The sequence below is a fragment of the Phodopus roborovskii genome, unplaced genomic scaffold (assembly GCF_943737965.1).
Source record: "Phodopus roborovskii unplaced genomic scaffold, PHOROB, whole genome shotgun sequence".
Classification (NCBI taxonomy): Eukaryota; Metazoa; Chordata; class Mammalia; order Rodentia; family Cricetidae; genus Phodopus; species Phodopus roborovskii.
The window spans coordinates 25189444-25212416 of NW_026125397.1; the positions used below are offsets into that span (position 1 = coordinate 25189444).

At 46.3% G+C, this 22973-nt stretch overlaps 1 protein-coding gene across 1 annotated transcript in view; it reads left to right on the plus strand.

The window, feature by feature from the left end:
- Window positions 1–15142: 15142 nt before the first annotated feature.
- The window catches only part of Scml4 (Scm polycomb group protein like 4), a 78682-nt gene continuing 70851 nt past the window's right edge, over window positions 15143–22973 (plus strand). The window contains exon 1 of the mRNA XM_051175583.1: window positions 15143–15444. The gene's annotated coding sequence lies outside the window, so the exon portion shown is untranslated. The remainder of the gene's footprint in view (window positions 15445–22973) is intronic.

Below are 22973 nucleotides of genomic sequence, written 5' to 3' on the forward strand. Positions count from 1 at the left end.
ACAGCTTTTATAGGGTTATAACAAAGCCTGCGCATCGTAAACCAATCATCTCATAGCATCCAGAGCCCACAGAGTGCAGGCCAATCAATTTAAACCATCCAAGCCTGTGCTTTATAGACCAATCAGCTTTCCATAGCCCTAGAGGTCTGCATTTGTGCAGGCTCCAAGGTGGAGTGACAAATGGCAATTAGGTTAGGTCACTGGGGCAGGGGTTTCACAAGCAGTTTACAAAGTCAGGTAAGCAGCAAGGAGTGTGACCTTCACCTGTTTACTGGTGGGGGGCAGGGTCTGGAATTTAAGGTAATTAGTGTCTTTAAGCTTCTAGCTTCCTGGGGTCAGTGGAGAGTTAGGCTGTATTTTTCCATCCTTACACTGGAACTTCAAGCCTGAGCAATTAGAGAAAAGTCTTCAAAATTGGAAAGAGAAAAAGGTTATGTGTGTTCCCATGCTGTGTTTCTGTGTGTAGAGAAAAACTGTTAGAACTCATAAACGAATTCTTCCAAGGCCACAGAATACAGTCACATAAAATCAGTTGCATTTCTGTACAAATGAGCAGTCTGAGAAGGGATTCAGAAGCATCATTCACAGTAGCATCAAAAGGAGTGAAAAGTCTTGGAAGTCAACCAAGGCGATGAAAACTATAAAACATTGCTGAAGGAAATGAAAGAAGACATAAATAGATAGATAGATTCCATGCTCATGAACGGCAAGGCTGCCAGCAAGATGTCAGTGCTGCTCCCAAGTTATCTGCAGAGTTGGTATGATCCCTAGGGTTTTTGCTTAGTTTTATTATTATTATTATTATTATTATTATTATTATTATTATTATTACTTTTGTTTTAAAGGCATAGAAAAACTGTCTTAAACTCCATGTGGAATTTCAAGGGAGCTTTGAAAAGAACAAAGCTAAAGGAGTCTCTTAACCCCATTTTTAAAACTTGCTAGACCGCAGTAATCAGAAGAGCAGGCCCTGGCATAAAAGCTAACACAGACTAATGAAATGGAGTGGAGAGCCCAGAAATAAGCCTTCATTTTGGTCAGATAGATTTTTGTTGTTGTTTGTTTGTTTTTGAGACAGGGTCTCTCCATAGAGTCCTGGCTGTTCTGGAACTCTCCCTGAAGACCAGGCTGGCCTAAGAGATCTTCCTGCCTCTGCCTAAGGATTAAAGGCATATGCACCACACCCATAGTGGTCAAATAGTTTTTAACAAAGGTCAAGATCAGTGATTGGGGAAAGATAGTGTTTTCAGTAAATGGCACTAGGAAAAAATCTGGATGTGCATGGGTAAAGGAATGAACTTGAAACTTTACTTATTTACATCATATACAACAATTAACTCACAAAGAACCAAAGACCTAAAGCAATAAAAACTCTTTAAAAAAAAAGGTGGGGAATTGTCATGCTCTTAGATTCAGCATTTTTTTTAATCACTTGAATAAAATACCAAAGGTATGCACAACAAAATTTTAAAAAAAATTAAATTTCATGAAAATTAAATACCTGTAAGCCTAACTCTTGGGAGGATCAAAATTTCAGGGCAACCTGGGCTATACAGGAAAACATCTTTTTAAAAAAAGATGGGAGAGACATAGAGAAAAGCTACAAAATGGGAAAATATTTTAAAACCATATATCTGACAAGAAATTGATATTCTAAGTACATAGAAAGTTATAAATGCACCAAAAGACAAGCCACCTGGGCAAAGACTTATCAAAGAAGCAATAATAAGTGCTCAAATAAAGCACTCCTTAAAGAAGATTCAAGAGAGCAAGTAAACACATGAGAGGTTGCTTGACCACACTGATAACTACAGAAGTGTGGATGTCAGTAAACTGGCTACGATAAAGAGAGGAAAGTAACAAATGTTGCAAGTAGACAAAGAAGCTACAATAAAGAGGAAAGTAACAAATGTTGTAAGTAGACAAGCTACAATAAAGAGAGGAAAGTAACAAATGTTGCAAGTAGACAAAGAAGCTACAACAAAGAGGAAAGTAACAAATGTTGCAAGTAGACAAGCTACAATAAAGAGAGGAAAGTAACAAATGTTGCAAGTAGACAAAGAAGCTACAATAAAGAGGAAAGTAACAAATGTTGTAAGTAGACAAGCTACAATAAAGAGAGGAAAGTAACAAATGTTGCAAGTAGACAAAGAAGCTACAACAAAGAGGAAAGTAACAAATGTTGCAAGTAGACAAGCTACAATAAAGAGAGGAAAGTAACAAATGTTGCAAGTAGACAAAGAAGCTACAATAAAGAGGAAAGTAACAAATGTTGCAAGTAGACAAGCTACAATAAAGAGAGGAAAGTAACAAATGTTGCAAGTAGACAAAGAAGCTGGGACTCTTGCGCACTGTTGGAGGGATCCTCACAGCAACTCCGCAGAAAGGCAGTAGACTTGTCAGAGGGGGAGTTAGTGTTCAGGGGGCCACTTCCGTTACAAGATGGAAAGTCCTCAGGAGGTGCACCGCCATGACCATTGCTCCTGCTGAGTGTGCTAAGAACCACTGGAGGGTTCGTACAGATGGCTGGGTTGGTAACTTTTGTGTAGTTCACCACAATACAGCAAAAATGGAACGGAGCAAAGATGTGAAGTTTGGTGCCTACAAACAGGTAAACAATAGAGAAGGGGGTCCCCAAACAGGTCCACATCTGTGGGTGACACATGTGATGGAGGTGTCAAGCTGGTGCTGTAGGACAAGCGTGTGTGCATGTGTATGTGTGCGTGTGCATGCATGTGTGTGTATGCATGTTTGTGCGTACATGTGTGCATGTGTGTGTGTGTGTGTGTGTGTGTGTGAGATGAAAGGCATTTTCAGAATATAGTCTTGAGACAATAGCATGTCCATTTGGGGGTATAGAATGGCCCCATCTCATGCCCTACAGAACAATTAAACTCAGGTGACACCAAATTCCAACTTTGGCAAAGCAATGGGGTCTTTTAGAATATAATATAGGATACATTTATGACCCAAGGGTAGGAAAATAGTTTTTAAACAGGATGCTATGAATGTTCTTGCTTTTCAAAAGACAATGAAGGAGGATAAAAGCGAGCCACAGGACGGGGAAGGTATTTGCCACCCACATAACTGACAGAGAACTGGCCTCCCTACCAAACAAAATCATGACAAATTTGGGGTGGGGGACTTGAGGAAGATAGACTACTGAATTGAAAAGGGGTCTCCTAGTTTTCAGGGGCAGATCCCAAGGGGCTTGAGGCACAGGAGATTTCCTTTCTTTCTTTTCCCCCTGAGATGTTTCTAAAGAATCAATACTCGTGAACAAAATGGGGGGGGGGAGGGAAGCATCTTGGACAGGGAAAGAATTGGACCCAGTGTGGACCTGGTCAAACCCAGGCCCAGCAGGAAGGAAGTTCACATGGGAACAGTGCCCTGTGCTGTCATATGGCTGAGTCTGTACCCCTCTCTCCAAGTCAAAGCTATGAGACCCAGAGGTGACCTGGGGCAAAAGGTTCTATGTGGTGCTGGAAAGATGGCTGGGCAGTTAAGAATACTTTTCTGCTCTTCCAGAGGACCAGGGTTCGATTCCCCGTAACCATATCAGGTAGCCCACCACTCTATGTAACTTCAGTTTTGGAGACCCGATGCCCTCCTCTTCTGGTCTCCATGAGCGCTGCACTCACGAACACATACCTTCCCTACACATGTACACATAATTAGAAATAAAAATCTTTAAAAATGGCTCTGTGTGGTGAAGGCGGATTCCAAAGAGTTGCTCGCTGTCTGCAGCTGAGCATGTGCTCTGCAGATGGACAGCAAAGCCTTCCTTGGCGATCCGATCCTCTTTTCATGTCTACCAGATCTTCATGGCCATCGAATCCCTGAAAAGCCATCGAGGCTCTTTGTCTACCGGGGACAGGCAAATTAAAACACAACAGAATCCTGCTATGAACTCATTAGAATGGCTGGAATTGAAGAGGCTAATCGGATGCAGGGGTTCAGGGACTTAACAGTTGGTAGAAGCTAAACCTGCAAAGCCTGTTGTATACAGATTGCTGTCAGCCAGTGTCCCGATGGAAATATGCGCACATAGGTCCTATAGACACTCCCAAGTGGTTAGCAATAGCACTAGATAATCGTGTGCTATGTGTAAAGATTATGGTGAAGAGTTCCCAGTAACCCCCTGCCGCCTGGCACTCATAACCTTGTGTGACCTAGGCTCTGAGGTCAGTGGTAATAAGGACATCGGTGACGGTATGCCCCGCTGAGGGTTGGCTTGGTTCTAGGTGATGCCACAGTCACTCACATGTGACTCTTGGTTCATCAGCACTGAGGAATCGGTCATGGGCGTTCCTATGCTGAGATGGGCGTTCCTATGCTGAGATGGGCGTTCCTATGCTGAGATGGGCGTTCCTATGCTGAGATGGGCGGTCCTATGCTGAGATGGGCGTTCCTATGCTCCCGTTATGAAGTTGTTCCTCCAAGCCCAGCTAAAGCCTTGGCGAGCACAGCTTGATGACAAGAGAAACTGCAGCCATAGCCTGGCTAAGTCACTCTCAGATTCCTGACTCACATAGACGTGACGAAATAAATGCTGGTCTTAGCAGCCCCCTGTTGGGTGATTCTTTATGTAGCAATAAATTACCCATGCAATGGGCTTCTATAAAGCGGCGGGTATGAAAGAAATGCAGTTACAATTGTCAACGGGAGTAAATTTTACCAACACAACACCGAAAGAAGCTGTAGATTCGTGCTTATTGCTCCATTACCTAAAGTTTAAACCCAAGGGATGCTTGGCTAGAGGGCAAACCAAAGTAAATGGAGGGAGTGACCCCACCGTGAGTCAGGCAGGTGGCCTTTCAGAGAGGACACAAGGAGGGTGCTAGCCCCTTGCCAGTGTGGTGGTTCCTGTTTCCACTGATGAAATCGCAAGGGTGTTTTAGAGAAATGTCATGCTCTACCTTCCTTTTAACTCTTTTTCTGTGTATGCTATTACACACATGCACACACACAGTGTGCAAATAGAATAAGGGGATGAATGTTACTGGCTACAAACAGCTCTACAGAGGAGTTTTATTACAAACAAAATAAACTAATTCATTAAAATGACAAGGGGAAGCAGAGAAATGGGGTTGAGGTATGTCCCCTTCTGCACACCAGCCAATAAGGTTTCCCTGTGTAGCCCTGGCTGTCCTAGAACTTGTTCTGTAGACCAGGCTGTCCTTGAACTCACACATATCCACCTGCCTCTGCCTCCTGAGTGCTGGGCTGGGATTAAAGGTGTGCGCCACCACCGCCCAGATATTCTTCTTTCCTTTTTTATTTTTAAAAAATATTAAATTAATGATGTCTACAGTTCTACCTGCATGTTTGCCTGCACACCAGAAGGGGGCACCAAATGTCATCACAGATGGCTGTGAGCCACCATGTGGTTGCTGGGAATTGAGCTCAGGACCTCTGGAGGAGCAGCCAGTGCTCTTAACCTCTGGGCCATCTCTCTAGCCCATTCTTTCCTTTTTAAAACAGGTTTATTCTCTAGAAAAGGCAATCATCCACTGACAGACCAGAAGAGACAGGAGCTAGAAGGCTCTGGAACTGCCTTGTGAGCGCTATACCTTTCTTGTGAATGTTCAATGTCCTGAGCCTCCCTGTCTCTCTAGGGGAAGGGGGATGTTTCAATCTACACAACATCATCTATCTCCCTCCCTGCGTGCCTCCCTCTCTCTCTTCCTCCTCTCTCATAACCTTGTGTATGTGTACCCACACACTCCGGCAGAGGCTGGTCTAAAGCATTGGCTCACAGAATCGTAGGCACCATATAGTCTGGAATACTCTTGGTAGGCTAGCAGTCTGGAGCCCCAGGACAGCGCCTCCACAGTCTGGTGTCAAAAGTCATCTAATGGTGGGGCTCCTTCCTCAGGAAAAAGCAATCCTTTCCCAGCGAGTTAGTGAACCACGTGGGCGCAGTGCACACGGTGGACAGAAGGGGGCGCTGGATCCTGGAGTTGGAGTTAAGGACGGTTGCGACTGAAGGCTGCTCCTCGTCGAAAGCATAAGTATTCTAAACTGCTGAGCCACTTGTCGGGCACAGGGACCTCAGGCGTGCAGAACAAAGAGTCGGTTCTCACTGGGCTACTTCCCCACACTTCAGCCTTCCATCTGAAAAGATGGGACCCGCCTCCTGGGTCTAGGGCTGAGCTCGCTAGTGCAGATAGACAAGGTCGTGATCTCTCCTGGGACATGCAACATGAGGCTGCGTTCTGTAGGTAGACCGACGACAGGGTAGATGCTGTGTGCAGCTTGCAGTGCTGATCACTGTGTCCGCAGAGACACTGAGAGTGATGCTCCAGATCAGTGCCACTCGCGAGGAAGCACCGCTCCCCAAGGGACCCCAGGCGGCGCGAGGCAGCCTAGGAGGGCTGCTCCATGCTCTGGAAGTAGGGTACCAAGCCCCTAGCCTGAGTCCCACGGTGTGAACTCGCTATCCCCTCCTGCATTTCCGAGCTCTCAGACATGTCCCCGCCGCAGCCCTCCCAAGTTCGGGGTGGCCTGGGTCATCTGTTTTACCGGGTGCGTCCTGAGGATTTCCCATTCTAGAAAGCCCTCTGGGTGCAGGTGCTGTCGCTGCTCCTACTCTTTTTGGCTTAGGTGGATAGGATAGCTAAGGGGGAAGTGGACAGCAACTTGCCTGGCTTCAGAGGAGGAAGGCCTGGGGGGGGGGGGCGGAGCAGCGATCAAGGGCCACCTGCCGTGCTGGAAAGCCCATCCTTACAGGCAAATAAAAGTATGCTGAAACCTCTCATGTTCACCTAACACCTTACTGTGGATAGGAAGCTGGAGAAGTCCTTGACTTTCTGGTCTCTCGCCATCCGTTTCTCACAGATTTTTTTAAAAAGGAGAAATCAGCCATTTTAATCATTTCCTTCAGCAAAAAATGGTGGCTCTTAATGTCTGTTCCCTTCAGAGGACCTTAATGATTTTATAATGACTTTTTATGTGTGAACCTGTACTTTGCTATCTTGGAAGAACATTTGCTTCTGACCTGGGTTCCGAGCCAAGCAGGAACTTTCCGATTGGGCTAAAAAAAAAATATGGACATCCTCATTTCACCTCTACCAACCCTGAGCCAAGAGCCTTCTGGGGACTTCGCATCTGGAGACTTAGTTCACACCCAGTGGGTGGCGTACAAAACTCTGTTCCCATTACATTTAGAGTTTGGAACAGACTCAACCTGGAGTAATGGGTCAGGTCCCTCAAATATTTAACACTGCTTGTCCTGAGTGGAATTCATTCTCTCACCCTGCTATAGGAACCCATCTGAGATATGATTGGGTCTGTTCTAGATGCTTCCTTGGTCAAGACCTCTGTGTTGGCTAGTTTCATGTCAACTTCATATTAAGAAAGATTTGAATTTTGCAAGAGAAACCTTCAGTCGGGAAAGTGCCCCAGATTGGCCTGTGGGTATGATGGGTGTGGGTGAGCCCAGCTCACCAAGGATGGCACCTCCATGAAGAGCAAGGCAGTGAGCAGCACCCTCCATGGCCTCTGCATCAGCTCCTGCCTCCAGGTTCCCGCCTGGTGTGAGTTCCTGCCCTGCCCTCTCTCAGGGATGGACTATGATGTGGAACTATAAACTGAAATTAATCCCTTCCTCAAATTGTCTGTATCCATGGTGTTTTCTCACAGCAATAGAAACCCTAACTGTGACACCTTGCCTGGACATTGGCAGTCAGGAAGCTGGGCACACTACTACACTGGACTACGGCAACAGTCTCTCAAAGGGCAGGGTGTAAACGGCAGGCATTCAGTGTCTCTGGAAGGTGTGTCTTAGAGCAATAGAAAGTATAACTAAGACAGTGTCTATCTTAGTGACTGTTCTAAGAGACATCATGACCAAAGCAACTCTTATAAAGGAAAGCGTTTAATTGGGGCTTGCTTTCCATTTCAGAGGCTTACCCTGTTATCGTCATGGCAGGAACATGGTGGTACACGCAGTGTGGGAGCAGTAGCTGAGAGCTACATCCTGATCCAGAGGGAGGTGGAGAGAGGGAGGGAGGGAGGGAAGGAAGGAGAGAGAGAGACTGTTTTCAAAAGTATGGACTTTTGAAACCTCAAAGCCCACCCCCAGTGACACGCCTCCTCCAATAAGGCCACGCCCCCTGATCCTTCTAGTCCTTTCAAAGAGCTCCACTCCCTGGAGACCGAGCCTATGGGGGTCACTCTCACTCAAACCACCACAGCGCCTGCCCTGGATCCGAGGCCAGAAGCCTGGAGGGACAGAGGAGGGGTAGGTGAGGCCCCCATTTGTGATGGTGTGGGAATGTGTGTGCTGTGGGTTACATGCACAAGCAGATTTGTTGAGTAGGTTATGTGCTTACAGAAAACGTGGAATGCCATAATTAGTCTGATCTTGAAACTCTTGAATATATTATTTTGAGACATTTACGGTATCTAGTTTTCACAGAGGTTCTGAGTGGAAAGAAATCTTACCCACAGGTATGATGGTCCCTCCATACATATCCACATGCACCTGCCCATTTCTGTCTGCCTGAGAGCAGGCAGAAGCAACTTCCCAGTACCTCCGGAGAGGCATGGGTTAGAAACTCACCAGGAAGAAGGCTCAGGCTCTCAGGGATCCTGAAAACCCAGTGTAGTCAATGGATGGCTACTGAAGACTCTTTAATGGTTCAAACCTGGTCCAAGCAATCTTCTCTGGTGAATGCCCCCCCACACTCACACACACACTTTTTCTCACACACACACACCACTCTCTGTCTCTCTCTCTCTCACACACACACACTCATAGACACACTCACACACACACATACATAGACACCATACTCATACACTTACATGCAAATCAAACACACATACCATAGTCACACTATACTCACACAGTCATATATACACACCCCCCACACTCACACATACACACTATATACACACCACACACCAGACACACACACACATACACACAAACTCTCACATATACCACACACTCACACATACATACCACACATTTGCACACCACAAACACAAACTCGCACACATGCTCGCACATACATTCACACAATGCACTCACACACATGCACGCACATACGCACGCACGCATGCGTGCACACATGCACGCACACACACAGACACATACAGATACACACACGCACGCGCATACACACACGCTACAACTGAAACAAACCCCAGACTTTCTGAGATCTAAGCCCACAGAACACCTGCAGCTCCTATACTGCATACCCAACCCCTGCACATCTGCAGTCTCTGGCAGCACAGAGGGGTCAGGCTGACCCTCACTCATGTCATTTCTCAGCGATCCAAAGTGTGTTTCTAACATGCAACATGTGGGAAGGAAAACCTCACTAACTGTCAAAAGTGCTTAGAGATTACCTGGTGAAATCTTGTGTGTGTGTGTGTGTGTGTGTGTGTGTGTGTGTGTGTGTGTGTGTGTGCAGTTTGCATATATAATTATATATGTATATGTTTGGATATATTATATTTGTATAGATAACATGATAATATATAACATATATTATATAATTTTTTAAAACAATTGCAGCTCAATGCACGTTTTATACCTAAGGAGGAGAAAAGTCTCTAAATTTTACAAAAACAGTTTTATTTTTTTCTGGAGGCATATGTATGTGCTGGCTACTTTTATGGCAACTTGACACAAGCTAGAGACATCAGAGAACAAGGAGCCTCAATTGAGAAAATGCCTCCATAAGATCCAACTGTAGGACATTTTCTTAATTAGTGATGAATGGGGTAGGGCCCAGCCCAGCCCACTGTTGGTTGGGGCTACCCTGGGGCTGGTGGTCCTGGGTTCTATAAGAAAGCAGGCTGAGCAAGCCTGGGGAGTAAGTCAGTGAGCAGCACCCTCCATGGCCTCTGCATCAGCTCCTGCCTCCAGGTTCCTGCCCTGCCTGAGTTTCTACCCTCACCACTATTTATGATGGAACTGTACGGGATATAAACCCTTTCCTTTTGGTTTTGGTCATGGTTGCTTTTGGTTGTGGCATTTCATCACAGCAATAGTAGCCCTAACCAAGATAGCAGATATGTAAAATTAATCATTTGAGGGATGAGGAGGAACTGTCCTGATTAGTGTCCTATTGCTGTGAAGAGACACCGTGACCACAGCAACTCTTATAAAGGAAAACATTTAATTGGGGCTGGCTTACAGTTTTCAGAGGCTTAGCCCGTTTTCATCATGATGGGAAGTATGGCGGCGTGCACGAAGTCATGGTTCTGGAGGAGGGGCTGAGAGTTTCGCATTCAGGTCGGAAGGCTTCAGGAAGAGAACTGAGAGACACTGAGACTTCAGAGCCCACCCCTAGTGACACACTTCCTCCAACAAGGCCCCACCTCCTAACAGTACCACTCCCTATGGACCTATGGGGCCATTTTCACTGAAACCGCCACCACCACCACAGGAATCATGTCCGAAAGCCTGACAGACATTTGCTGAGACTAACTTGGATCTCTGTAGACCCTGATGTCGTTCATTTGTTCCGTAATAGTGACTTGTTAATTCTACGCTATGTACCAAGCTCTACATCACGCGCCAGGAGTACAGAAACCTGCTCCTTCACACTTTGAAATTTACAGCCTCGGTGTCTCTTATTCTGCAATCTGCTGACCAGACTCTACCCCTAAAGGAGAGTGTCTGGGCTGTGAGTAGCCCAAATGTCAGACCTCAGTGTTTCTGCTAAGATGAGTTTTTGGTATCAGCTCAGGTCACAGGCGCAGAGCCACACAGAGGAGGCCATGTCTGAAGGGACCGTGTTTGGGTTCAGCAGAGTCTGAATGAACAGTCTTTTCCTTGGGTGCGAGTTATTTCCTAAGTATGTGGCTCTACTAAAAGTGACACTGGGTGGGTGTGCTCACTGCCCCGCAGAGGCTCCAAAGTGTGTCTGAAGGGAATCTCAGAGCAAAGGACAGCAGAACAGTCTCCGGATTGGCTTAGGCTGTTGTCCTGTGTCTTCACCTTGCAGGCAAGAGGGGCTCTTCTAATTTCAGAGGTGAAATCTGAGACTTAAGAATTATTTACATTCTGGGGGCAGCTTCATGTCTTCAATTCTATCACTTGTGAGGCAGAGGCAGATGGATCTCTGTGAGTTCGAGTCCAGCCTGGTCTGTATTGCTAGCTTCAGGTCAGCTAGGAATACACAGTGAGACCCTGTGTCAAACAAAACAAAACCAGATGTTTGAGAAGCACAGGTGCATTTCCTAACACGACAAGGAAAGATCCTGTCCCTGATAATGGATGGCTCCACTCAACTCCCTGCTGTCACAAAACAAGTAGGACTGCCTTGTAGAAAATGTAAAGGAACGGAGCATGAATCGCTCACATTTCTACCACCAATGAGTCATCACTATTAGCATTTCTCCCGTAGTTTGTAAACCCGTTCATCTTTTCAAACTAAAATTCTATCCTGTATATTATTTTCTAACCTGCAATTTCCTCAGCAAACGTGTGTTATGAATCTCTTTTCCTATTATTCTATGCTCTAAGACATCCGCTGTTAAAAATGGAACATCTTTTACTTATTCTTTGACATTTTCCTATGTGTAAACAATGCATCTGGATCATCGGGCTCCCCTTTTACGGTCTTCCAGAAACCCCCTACTCTCCCTGTTACCCAGGAGTTACCGACATAGCCCCCCCCCCCCAAATAGCCTCTTAGTCTCTGCTCATAGTTCACAAAGTCCAATTAGAGCTGCCTGTTGAAATGTTGGCTGATCTTGTGCAGGTGACAATGGCTGCAGTGGCCATGAAGGGTCTCAAGGGCAGCGGTCCACAGCACTCTTATCCTGGGGATCTTAGCTGTCTTTCAGCTCCTCTTCCTTGATATGATTCCCTTCCGGGTCGTATGTTCTGTGGTGTGCACACTTACTTGATTGGAAGTTTGGGTTGTTTCTCATCTCCTTACAAAAACAATTTGCCTTTAATTTTGGAAGATCTCTGTTTCGGTGACGGAGAGATGGCTCAGTGGTTAAAAATGCTGGCTGCTCTTCCAGGGGAGCTGGGCTTGAGTCCCAGCATCCACGTGGCAGCTCACATCCTTTCTTCTGGTCTCCTTGGGTACCAAGTACACTCATGATGGACAGACAAACATGCAGGCAAACACATGCATACGTATTAATATAAATAAATACTTTAAAAATGTGTCTTGAATCGGTCTGAGACCCAGTCTTGGGGAGAGCAGGGCTCTTGGGAGAGACTGGGAAGTCAGAAGATGAAAGACACCCACTCCTATCTGGTCTGACCAATCACATTAACCACTGCTGACTCTGTTTCCCTTTGGTGAGATGGTAGTCGGTCATAAGCCACACAGCTCCCCAAACCGTGCAGATCCTCCCTCCAGTCTTTGGGAATCAGGGCAAAGTGTTGATATGGAAGCCGCGCTGCTGGGAAAGGAATCTTGGCTTTCCTTCCTCCCTCCCCTCTTCGCCACCGCCCCCCCTCCTTTGTGAGATCTCTTTAAAGCTTCCTCCATGCCAGTCGTGGTGGTGCACACCTTTAATCTCACCACCTAGGAGGCAGAAGCGGGCTGCTGTCTGTGAGTTCAAGGCCTGGGTTTATAGAGGCCTGGGACGAGAGGCAGCGCAGCCGTGTAGTTGACCAAATAACTACTGTGTCTTAGAAGCAAACACATGGGTACTGCCCATCACCTCCGAGCTTGTATGGCCTTGGTCAGTTTATCTAACCTCCTCAAGACTCATTTTTCTTGTCTGTATATTTCCACATAGGGTTACCCCTATCTGAAGGGTGATCAATACCAGAATCAATGAACTAACAAGTTGCTGGTGAAGACACCACCCCCATCAAAAGCAGCCTTTGTCCTGAGAGGCGGGGCTTTCTAAGACACACCTCAAGCTGAGAGGATTCTGCACAGGTGATGGATGAGTCGATGCCAAGGCATATACACACCAGCCTAAGGATCAACGTAACCCTTCCTGCAGGACTGCTGCTCCATATGGTATCGGAACCCCAGCCGTCCTGGAAAAAAGGCTCCTAAAGCTGATATTACCTAGCTGGCTTCCAGTTCATTTTCTCCTCTTCACCTTCTTCCTTAGGCCCTTTCTCCTTTAAACAAAAACAATTATATGAAGTTACAAACAACCCTCCCAAAACAAGACTACCAAACTTGCATTTTTTCCCCCCAGATAATACAAAACATCAAAATTCAACATCCAAATGAACTAAGGGAGTGAATTCCTCCTCCTCGTCTTCATTTTTACTTTTTTTCCTTTCGGCTTTATAATATATTTATTTTCGAAGGACAAAACACTCAGAGAGTTTAAATATAAGTCGGAAAGGGTTGTTGTCAGTCAGTGGTGGCCCCATGGTGCTTTTCCAGCCCTGGCTTCTCTAGGGGCTCTTCCCACGAGGCGATGGCCCTGTGCCTTCACACGCATCCTCCTCAACTGCGAGCAATCTGCGCTTTTCTCTTCTTTTGGTGAACACATTCACTTTGCCACATCATTTGCCTCCCATGGCCATAATAATTTCCATTTGAGTCAAGCTGGCTAAGCCCAGGTCTCTCATAAAATGGAAAGCCATGAGAGCTTTCGTGGCCAGTCTTGTCAGGGAGTCTCACTGACTCAGCCTTTGACCACACTATTGTAACTTGAGTTTTTTTTTTTCCAGCTTGGTCCCCCAGCTGATTTGCCCCAAATAAGCACACAAAGACTTGCAATGATTATTAAACTGTTGGCCTATGGCGAGGGCTTCTTATTGGTTAGCTCTCTCTTAATTGTTAACCCATAACTACTAATCTATGTGTTTCTACATGGCCTTGTCTTACCAGAGAACGCCTGGTGCGTCCTATGTTCCTGGTCTCCACACGGTGCCCTTGAGGAGCCTCTCTGCCTCTCTCCTCAGCATCCGTCTCGTCTCCTCGTCCCGCCTGTCTCCCCGCCTGTATTGGCCAAACAGTGTTTTATTCATCAACCAATCAGAGGAACATATACAGAAGGACACCCCCCATCACAGTACACTGTCAGTACAAATGTGTGACTCTTTATGGTCCCCAGCAGAAATGGGAACTGCCATCCGAGCTGGGCCAGGGCCAGTGTGGGAATTAACCTGAGGCAGAGCAGGACATCATGGACACAGGCAGAGAGGACACATGTGGCCCAGGGAATAACTTCTTTCTCAGTGTGCATAATGTTTTGCCTTTAAAAACATCAGCTTTCCATACCTACTTAATTGATGAGACAAATTTATTTCAGACTGCTTATCCATTCCGACAAACTCCTAGTTGAAGTTCCTTTTTTACTTTTTGTATTCTCAGTAACTGGTAAGCGGTGACATAGACCTTCCCAATTTGCTTAGCTGATGACCCGGACTGGCTGAGAAAGCCTGCTGCCCATTCCTACAAGGAAGCCTGTATTTGGGGCAGATCCCAGGTCCCCAGAGTGAGTGAAGTCGACACCAGAAAACCTTGCTTCACTTCCTAGAAAGAAGGGAGAGAAAAGGCCCCTTGGTTGGTATGAATTTTTTTAGTGGAAAGGCAGTGTTTGAAGGAGAGACGACAGTTCCTTCCCACGTGAGGCTCCTTCCCCATGCAGGACCCAAGCCCGTCTGGGCGTGGAGAAGCACTTATGTATGCGCGCGCACACAGATGTGGAGCTGTGTGGCGTTAAACACGGGAGGGGCAGCTTTAGAGCTGACAGGTACAGCCATAGTGTGTCATCCTCAAAGGCACACTCCTGCGATAGATAACACACCAGTTTTCTGCAATAACCGGCTGTCGGCATTGTTCTCTTTTATTTTTCGCCCAAAGCCAAACATTGGCCTTGTCAGATCACTACAGTCTTATAAGCCTGGTGTGGTCCTCACTGCTGCAGGACTGGGACAAAGAGATGATGTTACAGTCTGGTTTCTATGGCAACAGAGGAGGAGTAATGAAAACTGAAATGTAGGGAACACCCATTCTGACAATTGTGACATAATTCAGTTTATTACAAGGAAGTAACTATCCAAGAAGCAGAAGTGTCATTGCCTGGCAGCTCGTGTGGACAAAAAGCTGCACTGTGAATTTGTCTTAGTTGGGCTGTAAAGAGGAAAGAAACACCACACACACACACACACACACACACACACACACACACACACACACACACGAGTCCTCGCTTTCTGCATGTAAAATGTGTGTGTTCTTTAGAAGCCAGTGGTTGGCTGGTTTTCCGGACATGATGTGGTTGGAGCTGTCATCGTAATGGAAATTCACTGCCGTAGCTATGGTAAATCGAGTGTTCTGCCTGTGCTGAATGCATTAGTCTAATGAGATGTTTGCAGCGGCGAGCAGGGCTGTTGGAGACTAGCTGTGAGCAGTAGCACACGGCTGGAAGGTAGCGTGTGCAATCCTCGGGTGCACGTGCAGGATATTACCTGTCTTCCAAGTCAACACTCCCGACCCGATCAACACCCTGATCAGGGCTCTGTGATTGATCAAGCTGTAGGTAAGGGAGATGCACGTTGGAGGGTGTGCCTTCTCTTTGGGCAGTCAGCACAACAGGTTACCTGCTTTAGTTTATTTGGGAGGGTTTGCATGCCTGCCTCCATGGCAATGCACAAGTGTCTAGTGCTAAGACTAAGCCCAGTGGGTAAACTTCACATCTGAAAATGAAAAATACAATGTTTGATTTCTTGACTATATCTCAAAGGAAGATGTAGTGTAGGGATATGCAGTTCATGCTTTTCATATGTACACACTGCTCTCTATTGATGCATATAAAGTGCAAGATTTTTTAATTTTTCAAACATGAACTCAGATAACTGTTTGGATTTCCCCCCCCAGTAATAATTTAGCTTGGCTTGGCTTTGTTTTATTAATTAAAAAACTGTAGTATGTTTTAGGTTACAAATATTTACCTAAAATTTGTTTTTTTAAATTGGTGTGTTATAAACACACGTTAAGGCATTTGTTTTACAGTTGAATTTTACTTATTTATTTTGAATGTTTCAGGTGGAATATTCCATGTCTTTGTGTTGTTGGTTGCTAATTTACCAGTCATAGCTGAGGATAGGTATTAATTGCTAGTTGTCACTATCAGTTTTTATTAGGGGGAGAAAAATCTCAGGTTAGTTTGGAATGGTTAGAGGTTTCCCAAAACTCAAAGACCAAGTCACCTCTTTTCCAGCCCTGAACGGGCTTCCACTTGTTTTCCTGCAGCCCAAAGCGTCACCGGAAGGGGCAGAGGGTGAGGCGGTCTTGCAAGCTGCAGAGTACACACTTTCCTCATCACTGATGTGTTTGCGTCCAAGATCTTTCCGTTATCTGTGAAGACAAACCTGAGGTGGCTTTGCTGTGTTGTCTTTCTAGGGCCATGACATTTCCTAACCCAAGAGGGTTAGACCGTCAGTTCTCTGACAAAGTGGCTTTTGTCGAAAAAGTAGTCCGGGCGCGCCAGAACAGACACATCGTATTCGCTGTGCGCACTGTGTTATTAATTCTTCTCCCAGTTAAGGGACAGTTTCTTGAAGGAGTAAGAGACGTAGTTACCTTTCCCTCGTCAAGACTTTCTTCCCGTGACCTGGATATGGTGATTCCTGGGACATTGTGTATGTGCTGCTTGCTAGAGATGCTAATCTAGTTACTGTTTCAACAACAGCTACTGGGTGACAGTTACCTAGAAAACCAGCGTTGAGTGACATCAGAACCCATGCACAGAAGCTGCCTGGTGGCTCTACAATCTACTTTTAAAATATAGTTGTCAACTGTTTTTAAAACATGGATTTTGTTTGTTTGTTTGTTTGTTTGTTTTTTCCTGTTGCTCTAAAGATGGTGTATATGGGGGAAGCTCCTCCGAGGATCTGTCTGTCCAATTTGTAGTATGACAAAAAGGAATAAAATTTCCCCACAACCCCCCCCAAATTTAGTTAGTTGTTTGCCACATTTAAATTTCTCACCATGATTACTTTTATTTTATTCTGAAAGGATGTATAGTAAGACAGGAAAACCAACAGGCGAGAACCCCTTCCTGAACATCTTTAACTGCCCTGGTGCCGTCTGTGTGTGTGTCCCCCCTCTCCCTCACCCCCCCCTCCCCACAGGAGAAACCAGCTGTAGTTTCATTTTCTGGTTCTGGTTGTGGGGGTGAGGGCTGGAGGTCATAGGTATCAGCTTCTGGGAAACAAGCCAAACCCAGATGCAGTCACTCCCCTGACTCCTTTGACAAATCAAACAAGCAAGGACTTTAAATATATTCAATACTGCTTGCTTGTGATAAAAATTCTAACAACACCAGAAAGGACAAAGATACAAGTGTAACTTTTTTCAAAATTGAATTTTGTTTTTTTTTTTACTAAATGGTGGAACTGAACTGCCCTAAACCTTTTATAATGTGGTGGCTTTCATTGTTTCTTTTAAATCTTAATGTTCGGTCTCAAATGTGTGTTTGCAGTAAGTTTAAGGAAATATAACAAGGAATTCTCTTTTTAGAATAACTTCTCTGTTGGAACCCTGGGGTGTTGGACACAAATTTTGCAAGCCCCAAGGGGTTTTCTTCCCCCCCCCCCCCACACACATCCCTTGTGACACACACTTTGGAACAGCATTGGTTATGGGCAGGTGAAGGTCCTTTATTTTTCCCTAAGTTGGTACCTCTGCAAGCTTCAGCATCCCCGGGTCTCAGGTAACTAACTGTGTGCTCCTTGGGATTTAGAATTCCAACCTCCTCCTGTTTCATTCCCTTAGATTTTGTTTGAGAATGGAATTTGGAATGAAGATGAAGACATACCCTCATCCAATCTAGTCATCGAAACCTTCAAAATCCCTCTCCTATTTCAGGAGTGGTGTTTAAGAGGGTAGTCTTCCTTCAGGATGAGCACACAGGCTTCTTTCTATTGATGGGCAAATTCAGTATTTCTGAGAGCTTTTGAAAAAAAGCTTCCTGGCATATTTTATGTCTTAATCCCGAAGCCTTCCAAAAGACTTTGAGATTTTCACATTTCTCCTCCTTTAAAAATGCTTCTGTTGCTTTCAAAGACAGGTGAGGGGATTCAAATGGTCCCTGGGAGGAAGAAAAATCAGATGGTGTGGTACAAATATAATGTAACAGAAGCCGCCAGGGTGTCTAGTAAATTACTCTAAATTTTAATTAATGAGACACAAAAGCCATACTACAGGCTTTAAAAATTACCCTTTTATCAATAAGGTGATAATTAACTTTCTCTAGAATTAGCGATTCTCTGTGCCCCGGGCAGTGCGCCGCCTGCTAAGTTCTTTGGAACGCTGCCAATTTTTAACAATTGGTCTTTGGCAAACCTAGTGGTTTCTAATTCAACATCTATTGTGGTATTTTCAGTTGTGGCTCAAAGACCATTAGGATCACTCAAATCCTGGCGAAATTTCTGAGACCCAGAGTAGCTCAGAGTGTTTGGGTTGCGTTTGAATTGGTTACTTTCTTTTTCTTCATCCCCCCCCCTCCGTTCCCACCTTTTTCTCCCCAAATCCCAGTGTCTGCAGGGGTGCAGTCTTCTAGCTGCTGGCTGCTGGGAGCCTTTGGGACAATCTGGTTCGCAGGCGCTAGCTGGTTCGCAGGCGCCAGCTTCATTGCTGGGGTTTATTTTAACTCAGATTCGGTTCTGGCAAGCGGTGTGTCCCTCTGAATTCCACCAAGCTTTTACTGGTGGGTCATCAGATGCAAAGATTTAGATGGAGACTTGGGGGAAGCTGGAGCTGGAGACATTTTTTGATTGTGTCTAGAGGTTTGCAATTTATCGGATTTACCCAAAGTGATTGTTACGGGGTGTGCGGGGCGTGGGGCACAAGAAACTAGCAACTCACATCTCAGAGGCGTCTGGGCGGCAGAACTACTACACTCACATAACACATCACACATCACATCATACTACTCTCTCTCTCTCTCTCTCTCTCTCTCAGGCTGGGATGCTAGCATTAAGGTCTAGGCAGGCAGTTCCCACTAAGACAAGTATGCCCTTGCCTCCAGTCAAGTGTGCATTCTGGAACAAATCAGCTCCTTGCAACCAGGAGGGTCCTCTAGCCACAGCTAAGGAGACAATACTCCTCACGTTATAGGGAGGTTACAGCTTGGGTTACTCCTTCTAGGAAGAAAAAAACTTATCACTCAGGGGCAGTCCCGAGTTTGTACTAAGCTAAAAAAGTCATGCCACAGAGTCCCGGTGACACCCAGAAGCCCTGGGATTGTGTCTTTGGCTTTCCAAGCAAGCCTCTCTGGTGTAGCTTCTGTTGCCGATGGTCACTGCAGCATCACCGGAAATTCGGTGGCAATTCCTCGGGCACGGCCGTTCAGGAAGTTTTATTTATGACGTACGTACACATGTGAAAGTGGTGTTCCGGCAGCTGCGTCTGTCGGTCAGATAACTGGACTTAGTTATCTGCTGGGAACGTTTGAGATCCAGTGTGCATCCATCCCTGCTTCCGGACTCCTGGAAGGAGGAGGAACGGCCTTGCTTCCTGCACAAGTCTCAACCGTGCAGGGAGGCACAGCGTGGGCTGTTGGGCATGCCAGGGCAAACCAGCGCCTGCCCTGCTTTGAAAGGAGGCAATGCTGGCCGCCCAGGCCCCTGATATCACGACTCAGCTTCAGAGAGCTGAGTAATTTGACAACAAAAGCTTTTCCCTTTCTCTATACCTATGCTGACTGATTTATATAGCAGAGAGCTCATTGGTTCAAAACGGATACACATGGCTTGAAAGTCATACAGAAAGTTCATAAAGGGACAGATGTGAGTGAGGCACAGCCAAGGACTGTCCCGGGTTAGCGGGGACTGTCCCCAGAACCTGGGGAAGGAGCACAAAAAAGATCCAGCTAGCGAGGTGGCCTATGGCTCTCAGCTGGCCGAGCACGGAGCGCGTTCCTTCAGGTAGAAGGAAGGCTTCCCTCTTTTTTTTTTTTTTTTCTCTCATCCCAGGATATCATGTCTATAATGAGAAAACCAGGGTTGAACACAAGATGTGTTTCTGCTGACTAGCCTCTAGGCACGCGTGCTCTCAGAGCGGCTGTATCTGGGGCTCTGCCTGCCACGGCACTGGCCTTGAAGCCAGCCTGGGATGGCCTCAGGATTTGAGTTCTGTTTTGCCTGGCAGGCTATGCCTTGGTGAGCACGGAACAGCAGAGCTGGGGAGGAAACACGTGGTAGAAGTCAGCTGTGGAGACTCATGCTTTTGATTTTGGAAAGGAGATGAGAAGTTTATGCAATTGAAACATCCCTTTGGGCCTAACCCTTTCTGGGCTGTCACCACATCTGGTGCGAGACCCACTCTGTGTGTGTATATGTATGTGTATGCACATGCATGCCTAAGTGCACTTGTGTTTTGTACAAGTCAGAAGTTGCTATCAGGTGACTCCCTCAATAGCTGCCTATCTTAAGTTGTGAGACAGGGTCTCTCATGACCCAGGACCTCGCTGATTATCTAGGCTGGTTGACCAGTAGGCCCCCAGCAGTCTCCAGTCTCTGTTTCCCTAGTGCTGGGGTTCCATGCTCCGCCCACCATGCCTGGCCTTTAGTGTGGCTGTGGACAATGCAAACTCAGCTCTGACGCTTGCTCAGCAACTCACACTTTGCCAAATGGACTGAGGCATCTCCGGTCCCGAGCCGCATCCTTCCTTTTGGGCTTTTCCAGAAAGGAGTTAATTTCTTACCTTCACCACTCCTAGGCTCAGCCGCCTTCCCTGCCAGGAAGTTGTGGAGATGTCAGCCCTATCAAACTGTCAGCCACGAAGAATGCCATTCATTCCACATACAATGACTGAGATCATTGTGGAAGGCATCGATCGGGTGTGCTGACCAGTACAGTACGCCCCAGGTAGCACTAGGCTTCGGTCATTTTTCAGCCTGCAATTATTGGCCTGGCTCATGCTATCTCCACTTGTCACCCATGCTGGAATTTGCCTTGAGATTTAGGGTTCATCTAGTGGCTTCTGGGGCACCTATTAGGAATTCTCCTTCTTGGTGCCAAAATGTGCAATGTCTACTTGAATGCATCTCTTCTACTAATTTGCAAGAAAGGATCAAGGGGGAGGCTATACAACCTTTGGTGTTGTGATTTTAAGCAAACAGAAATGGTAGGACAAACCCCTAATGTCTCAATCACCACTGGCAGTATTTAGATGTAGCTCCTGTTTGTTTGTTTGGTGGCGTGTGTGTGTGTGTGTGTGTGTGTGTGTGTGATGTTACTGTCCTTGAGACAAGGTCTCACCTTGGCTATCCTGGAACTTGTTATGTAGACCACACTGGCCTTGAACTCATAGAGCTCTGCTGGTCTCTGCCTCCTAAGTGTTGGGATTAAAGGCATTCACCACCACACCCAACTAGCCTTTTGTTTGGAGTGTTCATTACCTAATAAACACTAGATACTCAACATAAATAAAACAATCGAACAGTAGGATTGGGCTACAGCAGAGCTGGATGTCGATATAGTTAATTGGTCCCCAAGTGAGAAGCTATACAAGTGCGTGTTGCTTTAGTGCGAGAGCAAATGAGGATAAAGTCTCTTCAGGGATGAGAAATGAGAAATTCAGTTTGGGCTGGGATGTGTAGACATCATGGCTGCTGGCGACACTGGTGGAGTAGAGGGAGGCTTCTTTCCATCTTGCCTTCTCCTTTTGGGTGGAAGTCATTTGGTACAGCTCCGTGAAGGGTGAAGGGTGAAGGGTCGGACAGCTCAGGTGCTGACACAGCTCAGGTGCTGACAGCAGAGTGCTTTGGGTGTGTCCCTAGCAGGAGCCCCAATCTCTCTTCAGGCCAAATGTTAGGGACTTGGATTCCTACTAACTGGTCTGAGACCAGGACAGTGAGGAAAAAAAGAAATTAAAACTATGATGCACACAGCTATTTCTGTATTTCATTCGAAATGCATATAACTATTTTTTTTTTTTTTTGGTCATAGGTCAGGTTATTTTTTTGTAAATATATCTGGCATTTTCAAGGCTGAAGAGAAAAAATATTTAGAGGCCTATTATGGGGGTGGGGAGCAGAAGGCCGATTAATTTCCGTGAGAACCTAGGCCTGGCTGCTGCTGGTTGATTTTAGCAGGGGGTGTTCTGAGTTACCAGTTAAGCAAATGCAGGCTGGGCTGAGCTGAGACTGAGGTCGCCTTACTCCCGATTGCTGCCTTAGGCAGCCACTCCCAAGCTCCAGGGTTTTCTCTCTCTTCCCTGAGTACAGGCAATGGATGGGCTATGAAGAATTTGTATGGGAGCCACAGATCCAAGACAGCCCCCAATTTTCCAGCCAGTTCACTCTGTTTTAGGGGCTAGAAGGCCAAAAATAGCAATCAAAACACTATTGAGGGGAAAACATCTGAAGAAAGAGTTTAAAGCAATAACTTACAACCTGAGCCATTGTGCCCAGGCAAATCGCAGACACCCACATGGGTGTGGGGGCTGAAAGTCTGCCTCCCAGAATGGAGCTCAGCCTCTGCCTTCCGGTTGTTAGGATGCTCCAGTGGTACCCAAGGGCTCCTCTCCTCCAGCGGTACCCACGGGCGCCTTCTCCTCTAGCGGTACCCAAGGGCTCCTCTCCTCCAGTGGTACCCAAGGGCTCCTCTCCTCCAGTGGTACCCAAAGGGCTCTGTCTCCTCCAATACTCCCCCAGTTTCCTTTTCTCTCCTGGGGACTCACATCAGTCCTCAGAATTGCACAGGACTGATCTGTGAAATTACATAGACTCTGGTTCCTAAAAGCTGTTTGACTGCCTATCAGTGTGACCTCGGGCGCCCTTGAAAATTCTAGAACTCCTTTTCCTTCCTAGAGACGGTGCTCTTTGTCAGTCCTCACTGTCAAGGTGATATAGACCAAGCAGAACTTTGAAACCGGCTTAGCGAGGGATAAGTGCTGTGGAGACAAAGGGGGACACTGTGCATACCTTGTCTGGTCTCTTAAGATACCAACACCGAGGGGCTGTTGTATCTGTCACATGGAAGGGAACACTAAGGTTCCATTAAATAGCTTGCCGAGGATCACGTGGCTGTGTGCGGTCTGCTGCTTTCTCCAGTTTGAAC